Genomic DNA, 21,039 nt, shown 5'->3' with positions numbered 1-21,039 from the left:
GAACCTTTGAAATACAAATTGGGTAAACAAGTAGGTATTGATAAATTTCTATACATGTCCAATTCCTCAAAACCTTTTTGGGAGAAATTTGTTGGAACAAATGGATGCAGTAATCAGATTTGAAAAAGGAGAAATTACTCTGGAGGTAAATGAAAATAATGGGCTTGCTTTTAGCAACTGTTCCCACAGAAGGCAAGATTAATGAAAAGTCGTGAACCAAGTGTATCCCGGGATATAGACTACTGATGTACCTGGAAGAGCAAAAATGCTGCACCTGTCGAGGTGAAAATCAAAGAAGGAGAAAAGCCGGTAAGGATAAAACAATACCCTTTGAAAAGGGAGGACAGGGAAGGAATTTGGCTGGTAATAGAGAAATTCATACAAATCGAGTTATAAACAGAATAACAGAGGACCTCTACCCAGTGGTAGCAAACCCTTACACACTTCTGACTGTGTTAACTCTAATTTGATTTGGTTTACTCTTTTAGATTTAAAAGATGCCTTTTTGCCTCTCTCTTTGTGAAGCCAGCCAGACAGTATTTACGTAAAACCCAGCTCACATGGATAGTGTTGCCACAAGGATTTAAGAACAGCCCGACACTATTTGGGAGTCAGCTCGCTAAAGACCTTGAATCTTGGGAAGCCCCATCTGATGAAGGACAGATGTAACAATATGTGGATGACATTTTGATCGCTACCAGAACACAGAAGACATGCATAACCTGAACTGCAAGTTTATTGAACTTTTTGGGGCTCCAAGGATACTGGGTATCACAAAAGAAAGCCCAGATGATACAGTAACAAGTAACTTATTTGGGCTATGAAATTAGTGCAGGGCAGAGGACCCTGGGACAGGCTCAAAAGGAGGCTGTATGCCAAACTCCAAAGCCTCAAACTGTAAAAGAATTACAGACCCTTTTTGGACGTGACAGAGTGGTGCCGGTTGTGGATTTATAATTATGGATTGTCAAGCCATTGTATGTACTAGCAGCCACAGATGAGGAACACCTGCAATGGAATAAAGGAGCTACACAAGCCTTTGAAGAACTTGGTAAGGCTTTCATGACAGTGTCTGCTTTAGGACTCCCAGATGTGAGTAAACCATTTTTTCTATTCTCTCACGAGAAGCAGGGAATAGCTTTGGGTATACTGGCACAGGATCTTGGCCCGTACTGACGAGCAGCGGCCTATTTCTCCAAGCAATTAGATGCAACTACAAAAGGGTGGCCTGGAATGCTTGCGGACAGTTGCAACAGTGGTACTGAACATACAGGAGGTCAGGAAATTTACCATGGGTCAGAAAATGACTGTGCTAGTATCCCACATGGTGTCTACAGTTCTAAAAGAAAAAGGGGGACATTGGCTTTCCCCACAAAGATTTCTCAAATATCAGGCTAAATCATCGTCACTAACATTGTCAATCCAGCTTCTTTCCTCAGTGGTAACACTGGAAAACCAGTTCATCATAATTGCCTAGAAACCGTTGAAGCAACATACTCCAGCTGACCAGATCAAAAGGACAATCCTGTGGAGAACACTGAGAACTGCTTTATGGACGAAAGCAGCAATATCCTGAACGATGGAAGGCATGCTGGTTATGCTATAACTACTAGCCATGAAGTGATGGAATCTGAACCTCTGCCTAAAAGTACTTCAGCACAAAAGGCAAAAATAATTGCCCTTACTTGTGCTCCGGAACTAGTTGAAGGTAAAACTGCGAACTTCTATAGTGACTCTAAGTATGCTTTCAGGGTCATGCATGTGGACGGAACAATTTAGAAAGAAAAAGGACTCTTGAACTCTCAAGGCAAACATATCAAACATGCAGAAGAAATATTGGCAGCTCAACTTCCTAAGAAGGTGGAAATCATGCATATCAAGGCACATCAGAAAGTGAGCTCGAACTGGAAAAAGGAAATGAGCTGGTGGACAGAGAGGCAAAACTGGTGCCTAAGCAAAAGGTAAAAGTAGAAAGTGCCCTAGTCCCCGATGGGCAGGTTATTTTAGAAGGTAAGCCAAAATATACTAAGGAAGACTGAAAACTTATAGATTTAGAGGAATCATATAATGGGGAAGGGTGGGCTCACACCCCACAAGGGAAAACTTACTGTTACCTCCTATTTAGTTTGGCCTTCAGCAGCAGAAGCATTATATAAACATTTGATCAAAAACAGTAGCTAGACATTTGTATGCTACTGTAAGACAGGTGACACAGCAATGCGATCTTTGCCTCCAGACTAATCCTAAGAATACACCTAAGCCAGAAATGGGTCAAATTGGGAAAGGAAATGGACCTGGTCAATAATGGCAAATTGATTTTTCGGAGCTCCCAAGAAAAGGGGGGTGCTGATATTTGTTGGTACTAACTGATACCTTTTCAGGTTGGCCAGAAGCACTCCCTACCAGAACAGCAAAAGCTCGGGAGGTAAATAAAACATTAGTACAAGAAATAATACCAAGGTTTGGAGTTCCAGCTGATATATCATCCTTGATTTCAGTAAGGCATTTGACACAGTCTCCCACAGCATCCTTACAGCTAAACTGAGGGAGTGCGGTCTGGACGACCGAGTAGTGAGGTGGACTGTGAACTGGCTGAAGGAGAGAAGCCAGAGAGTCGTGGTCAATGGGGCAGAGTCTAGTTGGAGGCCTGTATCTAGTGGAGTGCCTCAGGGGTCAGTATTGAGGGCAGTATTATCCAATATATTCATCAACAATTTGGATGAGGGAATAGAGTGTACTATCCGCAAGTTTGCTGATGACACCAATCTGGGAGGAGTGGCTGACACACCAGAGGCTGTGCTGCCATCCCGAGACCTGGACAGGCTGGAGAGTTGGGCGGGGAAAAATTTAATGAAATACAACAAGGGCAAGTGTAGAGTATTGCATCTGGGTAGGAACAACCCCAGGTTCCAGTTTAAGTTGGGGAATGACCTATTAGAGAGCAGTGTAGGGACAAGGGACCTGGGGGTCCTGGTGGACAGCAGGATGACCATGAGCCAGCACTGGGCCCTTGTGGTCAGGAAGGCTAATGGCATCCTGGGGTGTATTAGGAGCAGGATTGGACTAGATGATCTTTCAAGGTCCCTTCCAATCCCTAACATTCTGTAATTCTGTGAAAGGCCCACATTTTATTTCAAAACTTGTACAGCAAATGAGTCAGCACTTGGGAGTAGACTGGCAATTACATACCCCTTATCATTCTTAATCCAGTGGTCAAGTAGAAGGAAAAAAAATGAAATTAATCATCTAATTAAACAACAAATTGTAAAATTGGGGCAGGAGGTGAATTTGGCTTGGTCTCAATCTTTGCCTTTGGCCTTCCTGCATATGAACAAGGCCAAGGGCAAAAGAAGAGCTAAATCCTTTTGAAATCCTGTATGGGAGACCCTATAGTGTACAGAAGGGGATGTCTGCACAAGAAAGGGATGAAATTATGACTTCTTATATGGTAGCATTGGGTAAACAACTTAACAAAATTGGGAAAAGTGTTTGGAACTTGGAGTAGGGGTTTGAATGGGCCAGTACATAACATCCACTTGGGAGATTATGTGTATGTGAAGTCTCTTGCAGAAAAGGACTTTGGAACCACAATAGGAAGGTCCATTTCAAGTCCTCCTGACATCTTTCACTGCTATCAAGATTAAAGAACAGAACGCCCGGATCCATCATTCTAGAGTGAGGTAAGACTGCAAAGCACCATGAAGGGTAACCCGGGTGCAACCTGGAAAATGGTGCTTCATACAGTCTTCTCCGTGGAGAAGAATCTGGGGTTTCTGGTTGATGGCAAGTTGAACATGAGCCAACAGTGTGCCCTAGCAACCAAGAGGGCCAACTGTGTCCTGGGGTGCATCAAGCACAGCATTGCCAGTTGGGCAAGGCAGGTGCTTGTCTTGCTCTACTCTGCATGGGTACAGCCTCACCTGGAATACTGTGTGCAGTTCTGGGCACTACAGTATAAAAAAAAGATATTAAGCTACTGGAGAGTGTCCAGAAGAGGGCCACGAAGTTGGTGAATGGTTTGGAGGGGAAGCCATATGAGGAGCAGCTAAAGTCACCGGGTTTGTTCATCCTGGAGAAGAGGAGACTAGGGGGAGTCTTCTTCTTCGCAGTCTTCATCTTCCTCACAAAGGGAGGAGGAAGGGTTGGTGCTGATCTCTTCTCTCTGGCCATCAATGACGGAACCCTAGTAAACTGCAGGAACATATGCCAGGGGAGGTTTAGGATGGACATTAGAAAAAGTTTATTCACCTGTGGGGTTGTCATATGCAGGGACAGGAGTTCGACTTGATTATCCTTGTGGGTCACTGTTGGAACGATAAAGGACTCAGCACTCCGATTCAATGTGAATCACGCAAAAGCCATTTATTACAGAAACATGTCTCCTTATATACGCAACTATTCTCTAATCACGAATCCACGCTCCAAGCATGGATTCGCTAAATGAGTATCATGGGCAGTCCACACGCTGGAGCCCCACCGATGGTAGGTCCGACGACTCACACCATGCTGAGGCCCTGTTAATGAAGAAACGCCCCTCTTTCTCACAGCAGATTCTGTTCTCAGCTTCTCGAAGTGGCCTTGAGATTCCTTTGGGCCTGACTAATTCAACAACATATCTCCTTCTAACGAAACCCCTTCACAATTCCCCCTTTTTGTTCTTGAACTAGTCAGGCCCCTTAAACAGCATGCTGAATCATCTTTGAAATACACTGCAACATAGGACACGTGATTAACAACATAATTACAATTACATATAATGTAGCTAAACCTTACTTAATAAGATTAAACAACTATCTGCTTATACTCAAACCTTCATATCATATATAAAACCTTAATTCTACTTATGACAACCTTACCAACGCACTATTTTAGAATAGTCAGACAACTTAATACAATATATTCTCTTAAATTCCTAAAAGATCTATAACTGCGCAGTTTATAGAGTAACGTACTTAATACCATCAGCATATGCTAATTATTGAATTAATATCTTAAAACTTATATTAACCTATTTAAAAGATCTATAGCTTAATCTTAACATCTCTTTTAAAACCTTACCAGTTGCTAAATTAGGTTACCATGGTAGAAATATCTTATACTTTTACCTTATCTATGCATAGATTATCTAATTGTAATATCACCCTTTTGGAACTCTTACTATCTCTTCAAATTAGCATTCTCTATGGAAGGTACCTTATCTGTTTACTAATAAGCTTTTAGACCACTGGGTCTAGGAGCATCTATAACACTGAATAAGAATTCATGGTTTACATTTGAGACAATTCTCACAACTTATCTCCCTCCTGTCCTTCTGCATCTGTCGAATCTTTGTTGTCTTTATTCAGCCATGGCTTGATCCATTTCGCAGGAATCCATTTTGATCCTTGGTCTGTAATGACACAAGCATAACCCTTTCCCCAAGTTATTAATTGGAAAGGACCCTCCCATTCACCAGTAACTCCATTGCGTATTTTGACCTGACATTGATTTTCTCTAAGGTCTGTCAAGTGTCCTTTTAAGCTTGTTCCACGACGAATCATAGGTGGAATGCCAAACCCTTGCGGAAGGCCTAAAAAGTTCAAGACATATAATGCTTTACTTAGTCTGTCATGTGGATTAGTACAGTCAGTTCCCCCTTTTTGTTTGTCAAGCTGATGCTTGAGAGTTTGATTCATCCTTTCTACCAAGGCCTGACCAGTAGGAGAATTTGGTATCCCTGTAATATGCTTAACACCCTACAATTGAAAAAAGGTGGCAGTAGCTTTGGCAATACAACCAGGTGCGTTGTCTGTCTTGACCTGTGCAGGAACTCCCAAAGCTGCAAAAGCAGAACGTAAATGTCGTTGCACATGTGAACTAGTTTCACCAGTCTGAGCAGTGGCCCATATGGCGAAAGAATATGTATCAATAGACATATGCACATACTTCAGCCTGCCAAATTCAGGGACATGTGTGACGTCCATTTGCCACAATTCCAAGGCTCCTAATCCTCCTGGATTGACTCCTGCGCCCAGCCCTACTGAGATGCGCTGACAATCTGCACAACTTTTAACAATACCTCGGGCTTCACTTTCGGACAATGAAAATTGCCGCTGTAAGACCTGAGCAGACTGATGGAGGAAACTATGAGAGCGTACTGCTTGCCCAAACCTATCTATTGGAGGTGGAACCCAGGCAGGAGATACAAGAAAATCAGCTCGGTGATTTCCTTCAGCTAAATCGCCTTGAATTGTCAGATGACTACGGATATGTGTTATGAAGTATCGGTGTTGTCTCTCTTCGACCAACAACCATAGTTGCTTGAACAAAGACATCAGTTGTGCATCCTGAACCTCTTTGAGCAATGATCTTTCAATGGGAGCTACCACACCTACCACATATAAAGAATCACAAACAATATTCACTGGGCTATGAGCAAATCTGATAAACACTTCTATTACAGCCCTGAGTTCCAAATGCTGAGTTGATCCCTTCAGGTCAGTTAGTATCACATCGTGCCATTTTCCATCTGTTTTCCATGTAATTGCTGCTTTCTGCATTTTACCCCCTGCGTCAGTGAACACTGTGGGTCCTTTAACAGGAAATTGTGAGAGAAGAGGGGGGCCCTCCTCCATTGATCCCATATTCAACACTGACATTAACTTGTGTGGAGGGGAAAATGTCTTAATTAGAGCTTGAGAATCTAATAACGCAATCTGAAAAGGTAAGGAGTTCTGCAAAGCCCACTGTAAATATTCTGAAACGAGGGGAACAATGATATATGCAGGATCAGCCCCTGAAATTTCGACTATTCTCTGCCTACCTTTCATTATAAGCTGAGCAAAGACCTCAACCCTGGTTGTAATGGTTCGTTTGAGTCGAAAAGGCAAAAACACCCACTCTAAGATCTTTAACGGCTCCTTACCAGTTGTCCATTGCATTATGAGAGCAAAAGGATAGTTAGTATTGTTTACAATTAGTAGTCCGATTACATAATCCAGGTTCCACCTATGGCTGAAAGCTTTTACAAGTTTGGACATAATCTTTTTCAGAGCAGCTTCCGCCTCAGCAGTAAGCGTTCTAGGAGAGCTAATGTCACTATCCCCTTTTAGCAGTTTTACAATTGGAGCTAAATCCTCATTAGTGATCCCACAAATGCTCCGGACCCAATTCAGATCACCCACTAGTTTCTGCACATCATTTAAGGATTGAATGACAGGTCGACATACTATTTTCTGAGGTTTCACTGTGGACTGAGAAATTTCCCAACCAAGATATTTCCATGCTGGTTGAATTTGTACCTTTTCTGGAGCAATTTGCAATCCTCTATGCTGCAATGTATCAGATACTTCATTTATCAACAAATCAGTCGAAAAAGTTTCCCCAGCTATTAATATGTCATCCATGTAGTGGTAAATCACTAACTCAGGATGAGATTTTCTGATTGATTGCAAGGCCCAAGCTACATAAATTTGACACATAGTTGGGGAATTTTTCATTCCCTGTGGCAAAACTACCCATTGATATCTTTTCACAGGTTCAGCCTTATTTACAGAATTTATGGAAAATGCAAAACGTTTACAGTCATCAGGATGCAAAGCAATGGTGAAAAAACAATCTTTCAAGTCAATTATTAAGATCTGCCAATTTTCTGGAATCATGACAGGGGATGGTAATCCCGGCTGTAATGCTCCCATGTCTTCCATGGTATCATTAATTTTTCGAAGATCATGTAACAACCTCCATTTCTTTGATTTTTTCTGAACAGTAAACACAGGAGTATTCCAGGGACTTGTAGACGGCTCTAAATGCCCTTTTTCAAGCTGTTCCTGTACTAGCTCTTCGACATGGGCGAGTTTTTCTTTACTGAGCGGCCATTGATTTACCCATACTGGATCATCATTTTTCCACTGTAATTTAAGTACTGGTTGCCCATCATCAATGGCCGCTTCTAGAAATGCTGTTGTTTTGTCACCAGAGTTGCTCCTAGTTGTCCTAACATATCCCGTCCTAATAGAGAAACAGGGATAGACATCACATTCATGCAGTAAAGAACTAAATAACTCATGTTCTTCTGTATTATCACAAACTGCACATTTTGAGTCAACAGAATCTCATGATTTAACAGACTGTGAACTTATCGTATCATATAACAAAGACCTATAAAAATTGCAACGTACTTAAACAGATACCCACAAAGAAAACAGGTTAATAAGGAAAGCATCTTGCAGACTTTAACAAGTTTTCCGACCTGTGTGTTATCAGTTAAGTCTCTCTCAGCTTGTTGAAGTTCAAATCGCCCCACCTGTAAAACTGTCTGAAATGATTTAATGATTTCTTGTCCGAGTGCTTTCCTATGTTTTAAAACACCTCCCAATACCGATTTTTCAGGAACACAACTGAAAACAATCATTCCTGACCCCATCTTGCAAGTAAAAACATTGAGGGGGGGGGGGGGAGGGGGGAGGCGAGGGGAAAGCACAGGGCTGCTTGCAGCCTGAGTGGGAAGAGCAGGCAGAAGGTTTTATGGTGCACTTAAAAACAACTAGTAAAACAATTAACTCACATTCCTGACAAGCTGCTTGATTTTCAGAGAGACGGTACACAGGAACACCTAATATGTACTGTAAAACTCGCAAATAACATGCTGATAGCAAACATTAGCATTCTCTACTGCTAATTTCAACACCAGTGCTTCCTTAACTTCTAAGTTTTCAACCTGCTTATTGATGGTCTCTTGAAGGTGGTCAATAAATTGCATGTAATTCTCATTGGGACCCTGATTAATAGTTGCAAAGGATTTGGCTGCTTTGTTGGTTTCAGGCACCTCTCTCATAGCTTGATATTACTGACTGTTGGATTCACTCGCTAATAGTTGATCTGATCTTTCACACAGTTCTTTTGCCCAGTTCTTATCCGGCGACTCCTTCTGTTCTCTTGTAGGAGTTAGAAGGGTAGAAGGCGGTAAAGGTGGACACGAATCAGTAAAAGAATTGATATTACACTTATTTACGACTTTAGCATTCTCAGCTTTCACCAGTCCTTTTGACAAATTATCTGACTCCAGTTCTTTGGACTTCTTGGTCTCTCCAGGGTCGTGTGATGGTACAGGAGGCCATCCACTCGGTAATTTTCCTCCCTCCGCCCCAGACTGTTATATCATCGGGGGTGCCGAAGGCACAACAGGGGATGGAGTAAGGAGGGTATCGAAAACACGAACTGGGTAAGCTTCACAGTTATTTTTAGAGTTCTTATCAGGCTGTAACGCTGCAAAAATTCCAGTAACCGCAGCCCGCTCAGCCTTAAATTCTTTTAAGGTGGAAATTATAAGCTTCCATGTAGTCGCTAATGATTTAGCTTCTTTATCTCCGTTGCTAACCTTATCCCATAATTTCTGCCCTATATCATCCCAAAATTCAATTTTAAAAGCTTTCTCAGCTTCTGTCGGGTAGCCGTTAGTTCTACAACAAACCAACAGTCTACATATGTTACTTTCTTCGTATTTAAGTCCTCTCATAGAGAGAATATGCAGGAGGATCTTAACTATAGCTTCTTCCTCTGAGGATATATTCTGCCCCATAACTTCATTCTTCCCTCCTCCTGCTCCCAGCCGCTCACCTTTCCTGGGGCCTTCTTCAACAAAATTTATCCGCGGAACGTCCGTACGTCTCCGCCCGGCTCTCAGTCCAGCTGAGCCGCCTCCGGCTGGGCCGCTCCAGGCTTTTCCCCGACCTCAGTGAGACGCCGTTCGGAGTATCACATCGGGTCACCATTTGTTGCAACGATAAAGGACTCAGCACTCCGATTCAGTGTGAATCACGCCAAAGCCATTTATTACAGAAACATGTCTCCTTATATACGCAACTATTCTCTAATCACAAATCCACGCTCCAAGCATGGATTCGCTAAATGAGTATCATGGGCAGTCCACACGCTGGAGCCCCACCGATGATAGGTCCGACGACTCACGCCATGCTGAGGCCCTGTTAATGAAGAAACGCCCCTCTTTCTCACAGCAGATTCTGTTCTCAGCTTCTCGAAGTGGCCTTGAGATTCCTTTGGGCCTGACTAATTCAACAACATATCTCCTTCTAACGAAACCCCTTCACAGTAAAAGAACAAGGAAAATGGAAAACACCAGGGCCAAGGGAGGATTGTTTAAAATCACCTGGGGCAAAATGGGTTAAAACAGGAACGACCAGACCGTTCAAACACATAGATTGGTGTTATTATGACACGTGGACCACCAAAGTAGTAAACCGAACGGTTGAACAGACCTACTGGGAATGGAAAGATCAGGATAATAAAAATATAACTGAATCATGGAGTAACATGTGGACATTGAGTATTGTACAACAATACCTATATTGTGAAGCATTTCCATGGTGTGTACGGTGGTCCAATGTAACAGGAGAAACAACAGTACCATGGTGGAATTGTTCACGAGTAATAACTTGTCAGACAGATATGAGGGAGATACCTATATCCATCGTTAAGGTTGCAGTAATTGCAGGTTGCATTTGTCAGAAACAATTGGATCCAAAGGAAGGAACCAAGGTAGGTATCAATGGAGATAGAATTGATTGTAGAGGCGTTATAGGTAGTGTGGGACATCTGGTTTGGGCCTTAAGTGCTGGGACCTGGACAACGCATTTACCAATAGCAGGACCAGTAAGGGAAATTACTTTGGGACTGCCAACCCTATGTCCTATTTGGAAAAAGCCTCCCTTGAAAAATGGGCAAGAACTTCTACATGTTAGGCACAAACGAGAAATAGATGAAGACGATGTGTGGCACGAACCATCAAGCAGTGTTAAATTCGGCTGGGCACTAGAATCTTTCTTTTCACCAATTGCGGCATACAGAAACAGAGAAATGATTGATAAATTGATCGGGCAAATGGATTGATTGGCCAGAATAACTAAAAAAGGTTTTCGGGAACTTAATATACAATTACAGGCTACGACTAAAATGACCTTGCAGAATAGAATGGCACTCGACATAATGTTATTAAAAGAAAATGGTGTCTGTGGATATTTGAAAGACAGAATTGATCATTGCTGCATCCATATTCCAAACGTAACTTTGGAGGTCGAGAAGGACATTTCTCAACTGACCCAAACAGAGATGGAGCTGCAAAAAGAAAAGTAGGATGCAGAACAGAGCTGGATAGGAGCTCTGCTAGATTCATTTGGTTTAAATTTAGGAGGATGGGTACATTCATTACTAGAAAGCTTAGTTGTGCTTACAATTGTGATTATATTTCTTTGTTTATTTTATGTAGGTATTAAACGCGTGATTAGTCAAACAGATGCTAAGAATAATCACATTTTCAGTGTCCTGAGTAGGAATTATGCTAATCCTGTATTTGACAGCCATCCAGCTAGCCCTCCAGCTTATGAACTGTCACATTTGCCAAATCATCAATCAAATCAGTAATCGAAGAAGATGATTAAAGTGAAAATCCATTGTCTAAAGAAAAGGATTTTCAAAGGGGGGAAGATGATAGCAAATGATAGTAATCAACCTTACGAGATGTCTTCTTTCATGGAACAGAACAGGCACAGGCCTTCACTGGCCTTTTGGAACAGGACAGGCCTTAACTGAAGAACAGGACAGGCCTTAACTGAAGAACAGGTCAAGGCCTTTACTGGCCGCTGAATTTGTTACAGTTGGTTTAACATTAGGATAGCAACCAGCCCTGTAGCCATAGAACTCTTGTAATCAGTAACCAAACTCTGTTCTTAAAGCTGACATAGATTTATGGTATATTCTTACAAGGCAGGTAACTGTAACCGAGTCTTATTCTTAAGGTGGACATAGATTTACGATATATTCTTTTAAAGTAGGTACCGTAGAAAATAACTGATAATTGTAGCATCTTTTAGATAGAAAGTTTGTGTTAGAATAGGTGTGGAATATGCTAATGGTTGTCAAGGGTGTAATGAATATGTATGTGACTAACTTGTATAATAAGGTATGGTCTGAATCAGCTGTTCGAAGCCAGCTTTGGGTGCGAACCCCTGGTTTCCCAGCGCTGAAATAAAGCACCGCATATAACTATGTCCGTGGTTATGTGTCCTGATTGCTAACATTCCCCTCCTCTTCACACTTCTTCCCCTACACACACACATACACACACACATCTGCTGCTGGCTGTACTGCAAAGTAACTGTAGCAATCCCAGGGTAAAGCCCAGCAAAAGCAGTAAGGACAACAAAGACAGTTGGGGAGGGAATCAAGAGGTTATACAGAAAGCAGAGACCAGCTCTGCAAGTGCCTTAGTTAAATTACTCCCAGCTGTAGCTAAAATTCCCAATTTTTTAATACCTTGGCCCAGGACGTCCCCTTTTCTATGCCGAGTTTTATTTCCCATCACTAAAAAAATTCAGGGAGCCCCTCCCGTTGAGTCACGAGGTTCAGAAAGGACCCTCTTGCTTTCTAAACTCCTTCAGAGAGGAGTTTAGGTGCGGCTGGATCCAGTCCTAGTCTCAGACTTGGTCAACGGTTTATGTCTAAAGGATATTTTCCCATTCTCAAAAGAGACTTGAACCCCCTTTTATGTGCACTTTACACTGATCAAGTCACACACTTTACACTCATAAACATGCTGCAGCAAGGGAGGGACTGGAACCCACCCTGGTATGGAGCAAGATTTAAACCCCCTACAGGTTTGTTTGGTTTTGGTTTTTTTTGTTTTGTTTTGTTTTGTTTTTATGTATCAATTTAGATCTTTGCATAACCAATTGTCATCAGATCTGTATTTTGGTCAGAATACCTTCCGCTGTATTACGGGCTATTTTGTCCAGACAAAACACAATACTTTATCATTTTCTATTTATCCTTCCTTTTTGTACATCACAAGTTTCCCCAATACCTTAACATCCTCCCTAAAGGACATGGAGGAATGTTATCATTTTTCCTTTACATTTCCCATTCTGAGTCCCAAGGCCCCTCCTTTCGCCTCACCCCTCCTCTCAGAATGCCCCCGACCACCAAGGTAATACTTAACAGTCTGTTTTCTTACCTTGGTCTGTGCACAGTTGTCTGGTCGCTTGTATTGTGCCTACCACATTTTCCTTTTACCTTTGCCCTATGGTTTGCAGAGATCCACCTTTTTCAATATAGCCTCAGGATTTCTGTCGGTCTCTTCTGGAGTCCCTACCGATGATCCACAGGACCGTTAAAATAAAGGGGGCGCGCCTTCCTGTCCTTCGGCGATAGGGACCCCCAAGATGACGACGTTTCTCCCGGATGAGCCCCCAAATTTGTAGGAAACAATTCTTTTGCAAATATAATAGGCCCAGGCAGGATCCCTTGACAAAGCATATTTTAATAACAATTTTGAAAGACCGGGTGTTCTACCTAAAGGCAGGCACACCGAATAGGGTAAAAAGCCCCTGCTTATATCTCCCCAAAATCCCAGCCGCAATTTCCCTCCCCTGTTCCCCATTGGTTGGGTACTTCAGGGTTTACAGACTATCCCAACGCACACAATACCCTTCCCCTTATCAGTTTATTTAAGATATGGATTCCTGGTACTTTGGCTACACTTCCCCCTAAATTAACTTATCAATACAGGTATCGGTATGTATACAGGTGTCAGTCCATATTCTGGGAAGAAACTGTGTATTACACTAAGAATTCATAGTCCAATGTCTCTCGGTCCTTCCCCCCTGCTAGGGTCAGGCGCCAGGTCTTCAGTTATGTAAAAACAACAGTTCTTCGTTAAATGTTCCTTACAGTACCGAGCGGGTGTCCTCCTACACTATTACCCAACCCTGGTGAGAACAGCAAGTCCAGAGGACTGGAGTCAGACAACTTGCCCAAAGAACCTGTGAAAGCTGAGAACGCTAAAGTCGTAAACAAGTGTACTGTCAGTCCTTTTACCAATTTGTATCCGCCTTTACCGCCTTTTAACCCTCCAACTTCCACGAGAGAGCAGAAGGAGTTACCGGATAAGAACTGGACAAAAGAACTGTGTGACAGATTAGATCAGCTAATAGCGAGTGAACCCAACAGTCAGCAATGCGGTCATGCTGATCGTGACGGGAAAGGGGGTGCGCCTGGGGACTCGGGTTATAATTGGCACACCACAATTACAGACGCTATTAGTTTCTGAAATCCTCAGGCAGTCAACAGACCTTGCATATCAAGCTATGATAAAGGTGACTGAAACTGACAAAGCAGCCAAATCATTTACAACTATTAATCAGGGTCCCAATGAGAATTACAAGCAATTTATTATTGACCATCTTCAAGAGGCCATCAATAAGCAGGTTGAAAACTTAGAAGCTAAGGAAGTGTTGCTTTTTCCATGCGAGCCACGGAACCTGACACACCAATATGATGTTCACAGAGTTCACTTTATTGTTGGACCGGGCTAGCTTTATAGCAAAGCTGCCCTGTCCACACGCCTTACAACAATGTGATTGGTTGTAACTCGTGTTATACAATAACGTGATAGGCTGCATGTACTGTCCACGTGCTCTACACGCATGTGTTCCGCGATTGCTCACTCATTATTACCTTCTAATGGTGCTCCTTTAGTTTCTTTTGTCTCTGGCTTCACCTCACAGCCAGGCTGGCAACAATCCCATCCCCCTGGGGCGGGGGGGGGGGAGGGGTCTCTGCGACTACATCTTCCCCTCTTTTATTTAATATAATATTAACAATATGCCGTATCATGCTTTAAAGACAGTGTGAAATACAGGGTAAGAACATTAAGGCTAATACAATTACAATTAACAAGAACAGACCTCTTTTCAATATTCCTTTTAACCAAACAAGGCATCCAACCCAAAAAACCCAACATCTTCTGTTATTTTCTTGTTCTGCAAATCTTCTATCTTTTTATCTTTTAAGTTTAAACAACACATACAATCAAACTCTTCATGACTGTGAACATGTCCAATAACAAAACATTAATTGCTGCTCTGTTTTACAAAGTGGTATTCTCAGCATTGGCTACATCCGTTGCTAAAAGCGATAACACCTCTGAGGTTAAGGGTTGTCATCATTGCAATCGGTTTCTTCTCTGTTAGCTGGTCAAGGTCTCACCCATTTTACTGGAATTCACGAATTTTTGTGGTTACCTGTAGAAACACAAGCATATCCCCTTCCCCAGGTTATTAGTGACATAGGACTTTCCCATTGTTGTGTTGTCGGATTAAACACACTAACCTTAGGCACATTTTCCGAAAAATCTTTGACATTTTTGATATGGTGCATAACAATTGGTTCCATTTCAGTTTCACTTTTAGGATTAAGCCAGTTCAGCACATACAATGCCTTCATCAATACCTCTTCTGGGCTCACACCAATTCCCCCTTGTTTCTTCAAAACAGACAAAAGATTTTTCAAGGTGCGGTGTGCACGCTCAATAATTGCTTGGCCAGTAGAATTATAAGGGACTCCAAACAGGTGTTGTACCTTCCACTGGATGAGGAAGGTTGCAAGTCCATCAGAGCGGTATGCAGGACCATTATCTGTTTTGATTTGTGTAGGGACACCCATGACAGCAAAAGCTTGTAATAAATGACGTTTTACTGCCTTTGCATTTGCTGAGGTCAGAGCTGTAGCCCACAGCAGTCCTGAACAGGTATCTATGGAGACATGAATGTACTTTTGTCGGTCAAATGGTGGGAATTCAGTAATATCAGTTTGCCATAACTGACCTGGCTGCAAGCCCCCAGGATTTACTCCCTTTTGTTGGAGAGGTACTATGCATGCACAATCAGGACAAGCTGCAATAATGGCTCGAGCTTGTTCCTTGGTAAGTGTAAACTGCTTTCAGAGTGCTGCTGAGGATTGATGAAAGAATTCGTGAGCTTGTCTGGCTTGTTCAAAAGGGGATATATCTGTTACTGCCACAAGTTTGTCTATAATGCTGTTTCCTTCTACTAGACCACCTGGTATGTTAGTATGGCTTTTTATATGCATGATAAATACTGGTGCTGTCCTATAATCTAACACGTTCCACAAATCCAACAATGCTTCAAACAACAAGGAATTGGAAACTTGCTGCAAAAGTGCTCTATGTATTCTTTGTACAACTCCCACAACATAAAGAGAATCTGCTATGAGATTAACTGGACAGTTATGCCATTTTTGCAATGCTGCTAAGCGTATTGAGGGCAGTTTCTTTTAATATGTCCTGTCTGTCTGCAAGTAAAACATGCTAGGCCACAAGAAGAAGGGCTTCAGCCTTTCATTGCAGGCTTAAGTGCTGCAGCCAAAGCAGCAGCGTGGGCTTGAGCATGTATTTTTGCTTTTTCTACCTCCTGTTGCATAATCGGTACCCGTGTGCAAGCTTCCACCATCTCTGCTAAAGAAGCAGTTTTTCCCAAAGCAGCTAATATCTGTTGGCATTGGGTGTTTGCATTCATCATAGCAAAATCTTTCCCCACAGCAGTTTTTGCCTCTGGAGTCAAGTTAGGAGAGGCATCTATAGATTCTTTTAAACTGTCCACAAACTTCATATATGGTTCCCCAGGATCCCACTTTATTGTAGAATAGGGTGGCACAGGGTTACCTATATTTGGCAATTCTTTCACTGCCGCCAGAGCAAGCCCTTCCGTTTGCTGCAAAATCCTTGGATGAAGTGCTGCCTGAGTGGCACCATCCGCATATTGCCCACGACCCAGTAATTGGTCCATGCTAGCTAACCACAACGGATCATCAGCTGGTAAACGAACATTTTCTAATACTGCCAATTCCACCTTCCCCTGCCACTTGTCCAAGAACAGCAAATACCCCGTTGGAGGAAGCAATAACTCCATCAATGCCCTAATATCTGTCGGAGTAGAGTACTTGACCCTTGAAAAATGAATTGATTAGCTGCATCACATGCTTATTATCCGTACCATATTGCATAACTGCACTTTGCAATTGCTTAACCGTTTTCCAATCAAAGGGCGACCACTGCCTTTGTCCTCTGTTATCTATGTGCACTGGCATTGCTGTAATACTACCAGGTAACATGATCCCTTCAATGGTTGCATCTCTGATTACCCCTTGCCAACGTTGCCCTGCATTATAAGAATGATCTCGAGGAATATCTCTACCCTGATGCACAGGGGCAGCACCCAAATTATCATTACTATCACTGCTATACAATTCCCTTGTGTTTCCCTGTGGATCAGTAAGTCGACGCATATTTGCAAACCGATCTGCTAACCCAGTCTCCAGCCCTTTTCCATATCGCGCTCTCAAATATTCATCTACTTCTCTTACAGACCACATCCCATCTTCAACACATTGTCTAGCCCATTTTTGTATTCGCTCCCTTTTAATACAGAGTTCCTCGGGAGTAAGGTCTAATTCCGCCCCCTCCCTTTCCTGTTTTCCCCGTTTTTCAGATTCCTTGCCAAATGCCTCCAGCTCGTCCTTAATTGCATCTGACGCCTTTTTATATGCTATTAACCGTGAAGTTTTACTGTTACCGCCATCTAGTCGTTTCATAGCTTTTAGAATTTTTGTGTGTAGTAGCTGTTATTTTTCTTTCTAGCAGGCTAACTTTATTCCAGTATCCAGACTTGCGCAACTCTGTGATAGGCTGTGTCTCATGTTAATGTGCTGGATTTGGCTCTTTTGTATGCACATCAAGTAAAGAATCCTGTTATTGGGATAACAGTTGTAGCGCACCAGATGAGACACTAATAAAAGCCTTGCCCGGTCCAGTTGGCTGCGGCGGCAGGGAGGTGGGTGTCGGTTGGGCTCCAGTGCACACTGACCTGTTTTGTCAGGGAGACCCAGCGATACCTCTGCCTGGCTGAGCAGTAGGCAGTTCAAAGGTGCAATGCTAAAATTGAGAGATTGTCTTAAATTAGTGTGACTGTGATCTATCTGCATATTTGAACTTGGTATTTGGTTTTCATATCTGAGCTCAGTATTTTAATTTGCATATTTGTATTTGGTACCAAAACAATTTTGTTTGGGGAGATAATTACAAAACGGGAACCGGTTCCACTGCTAAAATTTCACTGCTAAAATTCCACCTTGCTCCCCCTTAGGATGCATCCTTGCACATTAGAGTAATTGCTTATATTGTTAGCTAATAATTTTGAGACCAGAAAAGAAATTAAATTGTTAAATATGCTTTTCAAAAAAAAAAGAAAAAAAAAAAAGAGAGAGAAAAAATGCTATGATGAACTTGGTATTGTATGAGGCTGTATTTAAAAGTTGCTAGAATATTAACTGATTTGGAATCTAGGAAAATGGAATAATGCATTGATGCTTAATATACTGTGTTTTGACATCTATAAATTGTGAAAGGAAAATGGGACTGAGGAATGTAGCAACTGTTGAGTTAATTGGAACTGTGTATAAAACTCAGCTCATTGTAACCAAGGAGTTTGCCAGAGCCTCCCGCTTTGTACCAGCGATTATGCCAGCTGCGTGGCCTTGGTACATCTGAAGTGCAGCAAGAAGACAGAGAAGAAGAAGAAAAAAAAAAAGGAAAAACCTGTTTTTCCGCTGCTAAGCGAAGAAAGGGGGGATTTACTCCCCACGCTCTGTCTTTTTTTTCTCAAGTATTGTCATCCATCCTTGTTGTGGCACTGTGGTGCTTCTTGGCTTTGAATCAAGGGTTGTTGGTGTTGTTTCTTTTTGCTTCTGTCTTGTTTCCTAGGTTTTGGCACATCTGGGGAGAGAGGTCATCATTTTACCTCCTTGCTGAAATCGGTCTTTTCACACCAGTCACCTTTGGGAGGTCAGAGTGCTCAGTGCTTCTCTGGGTCAGACTGGTACTGATTTGGGTGTGGAGTGCAACCAGGCTGGTTTGATGTGGAGTTTGAACTGATTTGTTTTCATGCTGGGCTGGAGATCCTGCCATCTCAGATGGGGGCAAGAGGGAGGTTTTATTCCCGCCCCCAGCAATGTTACTGCTAGAGAACTGTAATACTGCATGAAGGAGTCTGAGGGTGAAATTTAAAGGCATTACCAGTGGGTCCATAGTTCTAATAAAGCTGGGAAATTAAACTATAATTTTTCTAATAGACTTATTCTGTGGTAACTAGCTGTAGGAGACTTCTTAGTAAATTCACCATGCTAGTTTTTGAGGTCATGGGAGAGAACGAAAGAAAGGCCGTTTTTTTGAGACCAATAGAATGCCAAATTTGGAACAAAGTTTTAATACATGAATTCTTGTATTTGCCAGAAAGTCCTATACCTCTCTTGGGTTAGGATTTGTTAAGTAAATTGTAAGCTCAAATAACGTTTTCTGAGAATTCTGTTTAGTTGGATGTCCTACAAGAAGCTGCTTGGATGGTGCAGATCTGCTTGCTGCAAGTGAGAAATCTCCAAGGAAATTCTGAATGCTGTATTTCCACTAGTATTAACAGTCAATGTTTCGATAAAGCAAATACTACACTGATAGATCTGAAACAAGACTTCAATCCGGCAAGGGAAATCAATATCCAATAAATATGACAGCCAAAATGGAGTTAGAAACTTTGAGGAATAAATTTATGACAACCTTACAGGCTGACTGCATTCGATTGGACTTGCAGATTTGTCTATGAAACAACCTGTGGCTATTGTGGGACAGTATGATGAGATTGCTAACAGACTGATATACCGACTGTTATACACCAATTGTCACTCTGATCAAGAAAATGCAGGGAAAGAATTTAAGTTTTAATAGGCCATGATCCTTTTGTCATATATGTACCATTTGTGAAGTTTAATTCTGATTTTTTTTTCACTTGTAATCTATGTCTTTGTAAATTGCACTAGCTGGTTGTCTTAACAGCACAACTCTTGGCATGCCTAAATGTAAATTGCTGCAGAACCTGCAAGTCTTTAACATCAGGTCATAGGCCATACTTGTATTTGGTCTGATCCTACATACTTGCACAGTTTTTGTTGATGGTTCTGGGAAGTCTGATAAAGCTGTAGTGGTTTGGTGTGAAGATAACAATTGGCATTATTCTGTAAAAATTATTGAAGGTTCAACCCAATTAGCAGAACTTGGCACAGCTTTAAATTACGTAGAGCTTTTAAGCAGGAATCTCTAAATTTGATTTGTGATTTTGAGTATATAGTCAAGATCCAACGCACGTATCTGATTTTGAAATTTTTTGTTTGTTTGTTTGTTGGTTGGTTAAAAAAAACATATAAAAAAGGGGGGGCAAGTAGGGGAAACACCACAAAACCAATTGTCAAAAGCATTGTATATGATGAAATACTTTGCAAGTATGACCCAAAACCATGCTACATCAGAAAGAACCTACATTAGTTATGGTCAAATAACTAGTCAGTGGAAAAGGCCACATCAGTTGATAACCTGGGGAAAAGGTTATGTTTGTGTCATTACAGGCTAAGGACTGAAGTGGATTCCCGCGAAATGGGTCAAGCCATGGCTGAATAAAGACAACAAAGATTCAATGGATGCAGATGGACAGGAGGGAGATAAGTTGCGAGGACTGTTTCAAATGTAAACCATGGATCCTAATTCAGTGTTATAGGTGCTCACAGACCTGGAAGATAAATTGAAGTCAATCCATAAGGAAATTCAACAACTTATGGACTACACCCAGAAGATTAAAGAAGATATAGGGCTTTTCGACTTGGAGGGGTTTCTAAACTGGCTAGGGTTAGAAGTGTGGTTTAAGAACTTTTTACAAAGTGTGTTGCTTATCTTAGTTATAGTAGCTATAGGGTTATTGTGTCTAAGCTGTGCTCTCTCTTGCTTTAAAAGAATGTTTGAGCGAATAGCCAATCAGGCTCTGCTCGTACAAAAAGAAAAAGGGGGAATTGTTGGAGAATGGCTTAAAAATAAGGGACATGGGTCTGCAGAGCAGTTGTATGAGCAGAGACTGTTCTGAAGGCCTTAGCATAAGTCGCAAGGCCAGTTCGCAGTGGGAACCGCTGACTGTTTCAGCAAAATCAGCAAGGACACTGCGACCTTGGCAGAGTCTCATAAACAGCTTTGGAGAAGCAAGAGCACAGGAACGTAGAACAAGCATAGCTAGTAACTGCAAGTAGGAGGACCATGCAAATATGACTGTTAGAGCTTAATCCAATTAGTAGGTGACAGGTATGCATAATTATCGTGAA

This window comes from Patagioenas fasciata, chromosome W, assembly GCF_037038585.1.
Source record: "Patagioenas fasciata isolate bPatFas1 chromosome W, bPatFas1.hap1, whole genome shotgun sequence".
Taxonomy (NCBI): domain Eukaryota; kingdom Metazoa; phylum Chordata; class Aves; order Columbiformes; family Columbidae; genus Patagioenas; species Patagioenas fasciata.
This window is presented reverse-complemented; position numbering follows the sequence as displayed.